The sequence below is a fragment of the Carex rostrata genome, chromosome 33 (assembly GCF_964058835.1).
Source record: "Carex rostrata chromosome 33, lpCarRost1.2, whole genome shotgun sequence".
Taxonomy (NCBI): domain Eukaryota; kingdom Viridiplantae; phylum Streptophyta; class Magnoliopsida; order Poales; family Cyperaceae; genus Carex; species Carex rostrata.
In genome coordinates, this window is record NC_135950.1 from 1442417 (window position 1) to 1449635 (window position 7219).

The 7219-nt window shown below is 34.6% G+C and overlaps 1 pseudogene across 1 annotated transcript; it reads left to right on the forward strand.

Moving 5' to 3' along the window:
• Positions 1 to 844: 844 nt before the first annotated feature.
• Positions 845 to 3925, forward strand: LOC144548590 (receptor-like protein kinase FERONIA pseudogene; annotated as a pseudogene). Its single transcript, XR_013509393.1, has one exon. The product of XR_013509393.1 is annotated as a receptor-like protein kinase FERONIA pseudogene (transcript).
• The last annotated feature ends 3294 nt before the right edge of the window (positions 3926 to 7219 follow it).

Below are 7219 nucleotides of genomic sequence, written 5' to 3' on the forward strand. Positions count from 1 at the left end.
AGAATAGTCCCACTTTGAATTGTGCCAAACGAATTTTTAATTAGTTTACTAAAAATATTTCAATGCTATGTCAATCGATTTTATGATTATAACAGATTTTATAATAAACATAGTTATAGGGATTGAGTTATAATTGTGTACCTGATAAGTTAATGGGTTTCAACCTGATTAACTATTCGAATCCGATTAGTGCCCTACCCTAATAGAAATCCTAAATCCGCCCCTGATCACCGTCCTATCAATCTTTGCTTGTCTGACTAGGGTTATACATGACTTGTGTTTGTTGTGGGTTGGGGATCTGGATTGGAAGTTTGTATTTTTTTTTTTTTCTTGGCAGAAGTGTAACACTGTTAAGGCTTGTTATGGGTTGTAATTTTGCTTTAAGAATTATGTTTTAAGAATGTTGTAACTGGTTGTAACACTCTATGCACTTGTGGAGCAAGTAACTCTATTAAAATCTTCCCTCCCTCGAAGCCTCAACCCCTCTTTCCTTTCCATCCCCTCCCTTCCATTTCTATTTGAGTTTGTAGAGCACAGCCTTAGGCTTATCTCTAGTGAAAGAAGGATAAGAGCTAGAAGATAAGCTTCAGTAGAGAACAAGGCTGTGGCCTGTGTGCTCCCTTTTTCTTTTTTAAATCATGAGAATATCCGTCTGTAGTTTGATTAAATAATTTCTTAAATCATCAGGACCATTATGCTTCTCTCTCGTTTATATGCACGCATTATAATCAATAAGAACTCGTTACATGGTTGGACACACCACAAGTCCACTTGAAACTCGCACAGGCATTAAGAATAGAAAAAAAAAATCTATAAAGTGTCCTTTCCACTAGGCGCAGGAGGAATCTTTTTGTCTACCTCTCTGAGGAATCTTTTTGTCTACCTCTCTCTTTCTCGTTCTCTGCTTAATTTCTCGTTTCTAATGCTATACCTTTTACAGATGATTCTTCTACTCCACTGAGAAATATATCCCCTCCTGAATTGAGCAAATCTTCACTAAAATCCTCCATTACTTCAAACCATGCATCAATTCCACAGCTAACCAAGACCCCAATTCATGTAAAATGAATTACGCAACCTCTCTCTCTCTCCTCTTAATATTTGGAACTCCTCTTTTGTCATTCTATTTCACCGTCCCGGCTCTTGCTGCCAACTCCACTTCCAATTCCACTCACATCCTACTAAGTTGTGGCACATCAGAAAACAGTACAGACGATGTTAACAACCTCACATGGATTGGAGACAGTAAAACAAATTACATCTCTCAAAAAGCTAGTCAAACTTCAGCTATCCCATACAGAAACCCATTGGTACCGACCATACCGTACAATACCTGCCGTATCTTCACCTCAAATTATACCTACACTTTCCCTCTCTCGCCCGGCCGCTACTTCCTTCGCCTCTACTTCTATCCTACCAACTATTCGAACCTCATTGCATCCGACTCGTATTTCGCTGTCACTGCTGGCCCCTACACTCTTCTCTCCAACTTCAGTGCTTGGATAACTGTGACCGCGTTGAACTATAAATATGATTACCTTGTTGAGGAGTTCTCAATCAATGTCACCTCAACTACTCTAAATTTAACATTTGCACCATCAACGAAGCAACCAAAGGCATATGCATTTATAAATGGAATCGAGATCATGTCGTCTCCTGATATTTTTAGTACTTCGACAGCATACTATGCTGATGGTTCTAATGCCATGTTTCCATATGACCCAGGTATGGCTTTTCAAACAATGTACAGGCTCAATGTAGGCGGCCAATCCTTGAACCCTTTTGAAGACTCGGGCTTGTACCGCTCGTGGGATGATGACAAAAACTATATATTCGGTGTTGATTTTGGTGTCTCCCTTCAGAAGGACTCTAATGTGACAATTGAATATCCACCAACTATGTCACAATATATTGCACCAGTTGTAGTGTACGAGACAGCACGATCAATGAATCCGAACCCAAAACACAACTTGAATTACAATCTCACTTGGATCCTAAACGTAGATGCTGGGTTCAATTACCTCCTCAGATTCCATTTTTGTGAGATACAGTACCCGATAACCAAGGCAAACCAGCGGGTATTCTTTATTTACATTAATAACCAGACGGCCCAAAGCCAATTCGATGTTATAGCATATAGTGGAGGAATCGGTATACCCATATACATGGATTATGTGGTTATTACTAGTGGGTCGGGTCAAACAGATATGTGGGTCGCACTTCACCCGGATCTTTCAACAAAAACTGAGCATTTTGATGCAATATTGAACGGCCTTGAGGTGTTTAAGATTAGCATGGTCGAAAACAACCTTGCAGATTTGAACCCGGTACCCCCACCACAAAACATAGTGGATCCAACCCAGGCTTTTAACAAGCATAAAGAATCAAAAGGAAAGGTCACTGCAATTATTGCGGGTGTAGTTGGCAGTGTTTTGCTCCTCTCCTTCATTGTTTGTATTTGCATGTTTATGATTTACAAACAACAGAAAAAGAAAGATAAGGTGTCTCAAGTGGGAAAGGTAAGTGGGAAAGATGACTCGTTAAAATATTTTTCTTTTAACGAGATTTTGGCTGCCACGAATAGATTCGATGAAGCCTTAGTTCTTGGTGTTGGAGGGTTTGGAAAAGTTTACAAGGGAGAAATTGATAATGGATCAACCAAGGTTGCAATTAAGCGGGGCAACCTGTTATCCGGGCAAGGGGTACACGAATTTCAAACCGAGATTGAGTTGTTGTCCAAGCTTCGTCATCGCCACCTTGTCTCACTTATTGGTTACTGTGAAGAGAAAAATGAAATGATATTAGTATACGACTATATGGCCCATGGAACGCTCCGGGAGCACCTCTATAAAACCCAAAATGCACCACTTACATGGAAACAGAGGCTCGAAATTTGCATAGGTGCTGCCCGTGGGCTGCACTACCTCCATACAGGTACAGAACATACTGTAATTCACCGTGATGTGAAAACTACCAATATTCTTTTAGATGAAAAATGGGTTGCGAAGGTGTCAGATTTTGGATTGTCGAAAACAGGAGCCACAGTAGACCACACGCATGTGAGCACAGTAGTCAAAGGGAGCTTCGGGTACCTTGATCCCGAGTACTTTAGAAGGCAACAATTGTCCAAAAAATCTGATGTGTACTCCTTCGGTGTAGTTTTGTTTGAAGTATTGTGTGCAAGGCCACCGATAATAAACAATGATGTACCGGAAGAACAGGTGAACCTGGCAGAGTGGGCCCTATTTTGTCAGAGCAAAGGTGTTCTAGAAGAGATCATAGACCCATACCTGAGAGGCAAAATTGCACAACAATGCTTAAAAAAATATGCTGAGACAGCCAAAAAGTGTTTAGCTGATCAAGGTATTGACAGGCCAACCATCGGAGATGTACTTTGGGATTTAGAATTTGCACTGCAATTGCAAATAAATGCAGAAGAAAGCGGGAGTGTGGTTGACGGGACCTCCTCTGGAGAGGAGACGCCGGTTGTCATTCTCAGAAAGAAAGAGCTAGATGATGAACCTACTTCCGAATCGACTAGCACTACAAACACTACTATAAGCATGGGAGGGAGGAGCATTGCGAGTATAGATTCTGACAAGGCTGTTTTCTCTGAGATCGTGAACCCGAAGGGACGGTGATATTTATTATTTGGATGTTTACTTTTGTACAAAATTTAGTTGATATGTACTGATTATCAAATAATTCTCTTAATTTTAATGAACTGCATCAGCAAATGGTGGAAGATCGGTCATGATGCACCTAGTGCTTGGTGGCTAGTTTTGTTTTGTTCTTTTTTATATTCAATCAGTTACTTCTGTTATTTCTAAGTTAGATTACGAAGAACTTGATAATTAGTCTGTTGCTGATTGGTTAAGTGGTTAGTAATGAAGTTGCAATCAATATGTTGCTCCTCAATTAAAAATTTTCCGTGTGCATAATTATTATCTGGATGTGTTTCTTTTGAGGCTTCCCTGTTTCCTCTTTTCTTTACTATATTGCAAATTGGAAAAGAGAAGTTGCACGATTAATTATTGTACTGTGATTTTGAGCTTTTGATATTGTTTTATATAAAGTAAAAGAACCGTCCATATTTTTTTGGAATGTTTCTTTGATAAATCATTTTTTTTTTACCAAGCCTAATTAACTTGCATCAATTAATATCTTCGTTTCTGTTACAAAGTACAGTTGCAAACCACCTATCATTATAATTGAAAATGAAGTTCATTTGTTTATGCAAATTTGGGGTTTATAGAGAGTTGTACAGAGAAGAGAGATGAAGAATGAATTATATTTTTTCATGAGGATTCTAATACCTCATACTTTTCATACCTCATCATACCTCATATTTTATATCTTCGTTTTCAAAGTCTAAATTGTTGATCCAAATAGCTCAACATAATATTTATACTAAAATATGCTTGGAGATGAAATTTTATAATTTTTGAAATTTTTTTACTATTTTTTAAAATAGGTACATAATCACTGTTTTTTTTACTGTTAAAAAAACAGTGGTTTTCTATCCATCTTAAAAAATAGTAAAAAAAATTTCAAAAATTATAAAATTTCATCCCTAATCATATTTTAGTATGGATATCGTATTGAACGGTTATCGACAAGTTAAACTTTGAAAATAAAGATACAAAATATGAGGTATGATGAGGTATGAAGGGCATGACGCATTGGAACCCTCCTCTTTTTTCATTAGTCGATCAATCGGATTATATCAAGCATTTATAGATAATGCTTTGGACAAAGCTGTAAATAATGACTATCCTGTAACTAACTTTCTGTTACAATTCAATCCTAACTAACTTCTTGTGTAGACAGTAGAGAGCCAGTATGCCAGTACCAATAGCATTGGTGTGATTGTGCAATGCATAGCACTAGTGGGATTGTGCTATTGGGTTCCAGTATGCCAGTACCAATAGCACTGGTGTGATTGTGCTTTTGGTATGAAAGGGTCATTTTCCAGCCAAGAAGGTTGGCACCGCATTTTGAATTGTGGAAATATTGTGGAATTCATAGGTTCAACCGCATGCATTTTGAATTGTGGAAATATTGTGGAATTCATAGGTGGAGCCGACAACTGATTTGGGTCAAGTCGTCCCCTTTTAATTTTATTTTTCTATTTGTTTGTGGTTGTTATGGCTTCATCTATAGTGGTAGAAGATATAATCAGGTGATAAAATCTTTCAATAGTTAATGGTATGTAATATCTGGAGGGTTCCACTTCTAGTCTCTAGTCCTGGAATCAGGGATGTCAATTAATGGGTATGATATGGGTAGGATGAAACTATTTTTATATCCATCTCTATTAAAAATTGATTTTATTCGTATTCTATTTATAGATGTTAAGAATTTGCCTTACTTTATTTTATCCATACATGTTAGAATTAGCAGTAACAGAATGATAGCGGACAAATAATGAATAATACAAGTATAATGGTTTTATTATTTTTACAAATAAACCATTAAAATTCATCATGTCATAAATATGCAATCACAATTATTAAAATAAAATATAAATATAAATATGCAATCAATTTTAACTAATAGTTTTTATAAAGAAAAAGAAAATCAAAATCACAAATATCTCTACTAACGAATTCAATTTGTTTACTAAATAACAAAACATTCGAATAAATTAATAAAATATTTAGCATAATATTCTTCTTACCATAAAATGTATACATTTTCTCGTGATATAATTTATTTTATATAATTACCTGTTACTCAACGGGTACGAAATAAATTTATCTGTATGTGTCCATACTGTTTATCTAACAATTTTTTTTTACTCATACCCAATAAGCTAATGAAAAAAAAAATATTCATATCTGTCTTATCGAATTATTTGATAATATATACGAAGACAAGAAATTATTGCGCAATCCTTATTGCAACTAAATAATTAATATATAAGTTATATAAATATAAATCTCAATTTGCAAGTGTTTACACTTATAAATATATATTATTTTTTTCTTTTTGAATAATTATAAATAAACTGAAGTAAAAGACTTTATTAAATGGTATTAGTGGTATGCGCCATGAATTTTAAAACTTATAGGATATGGTTTAAACTGGATATGTTTTAAACGATGAATCTAAATTGTTCAAATCGATTCACTTTATAAGCAATATGTTTACATATAAAATTTATATATTTTTGAATTATTTTAGTATCAAGTCAAAGCAATCAAAAAATGATGAAATATTAATGCATTAAAATTGACTTAGAAAACTTTCAAATTTGACCGCTTGACTTGATACCAAATAAAACTCGAAAAACTATAGATTTTTCATATAAACGTACCACTCATGAAATATATCAGTTTAAACAGATTGGATTCATTGATTTTAAGCCATTGTGAGGTATTTGTCGGATATTGACATTCATATAATCTTAGTAGTCATAATATTATATATGCTAGAGACCACTTATAATTTGTGCTGAAAATGATTTTTTTTTAACTCATTGCCAACATTGTATGAACTTTTTGCGTCACACACAAGAACAAATTACAAACATATTTAAATCCACATGTTAATTCCTGACATACGTATGAGATACATAAAACATTAGACTCTATTACAAGTGGGAGATTGTTGAAAATATCCTCCGTACAGACTAGAATATTATGGACCAAAGTTAATAATTAATTTATTAAATTAATATGGATTAAACTAAATGGGCCGCATCATTATGGATCGTAAGATCTGATGATCTCTCTCTCTCTCTCTCTCTCTCTCTCTCTCTGGATAACACGTTTCTGATTAGATGCAATCCAATAGGTGCATATGAATGAGTTCATCTAGAAGGTGCAGCTGAATTGGTGTGTTTGAATAGGTGCAGTCAAATGGTGCAACCAACTAGTGCAAAATATTATAAATATACATGTACAATTCATTTTTCGATTGGCTATTATGTTTTACACTGTTTTAGAAACCGATAGAAAGAAAGAGTAAAGAAGGAGATTGCCAGTCGGTTCTAATATTCTCACAGTTGTTTGTTAAACTTGTTCGTGTAAAGATGTGGCTGTTATTATTGTTGCGTAAATCTAACATGAGATCAACGAAATAAAGAAGATTATTGTTATACTTTTAATTTCCGGTGTGCGTTTAGTAATAAGCTCTATTTTAAATTTAATTTACATTTGAATTCTATTTTAAATAGTAATTAATTAACTAAATTAAATTAAATTATTACAATTTA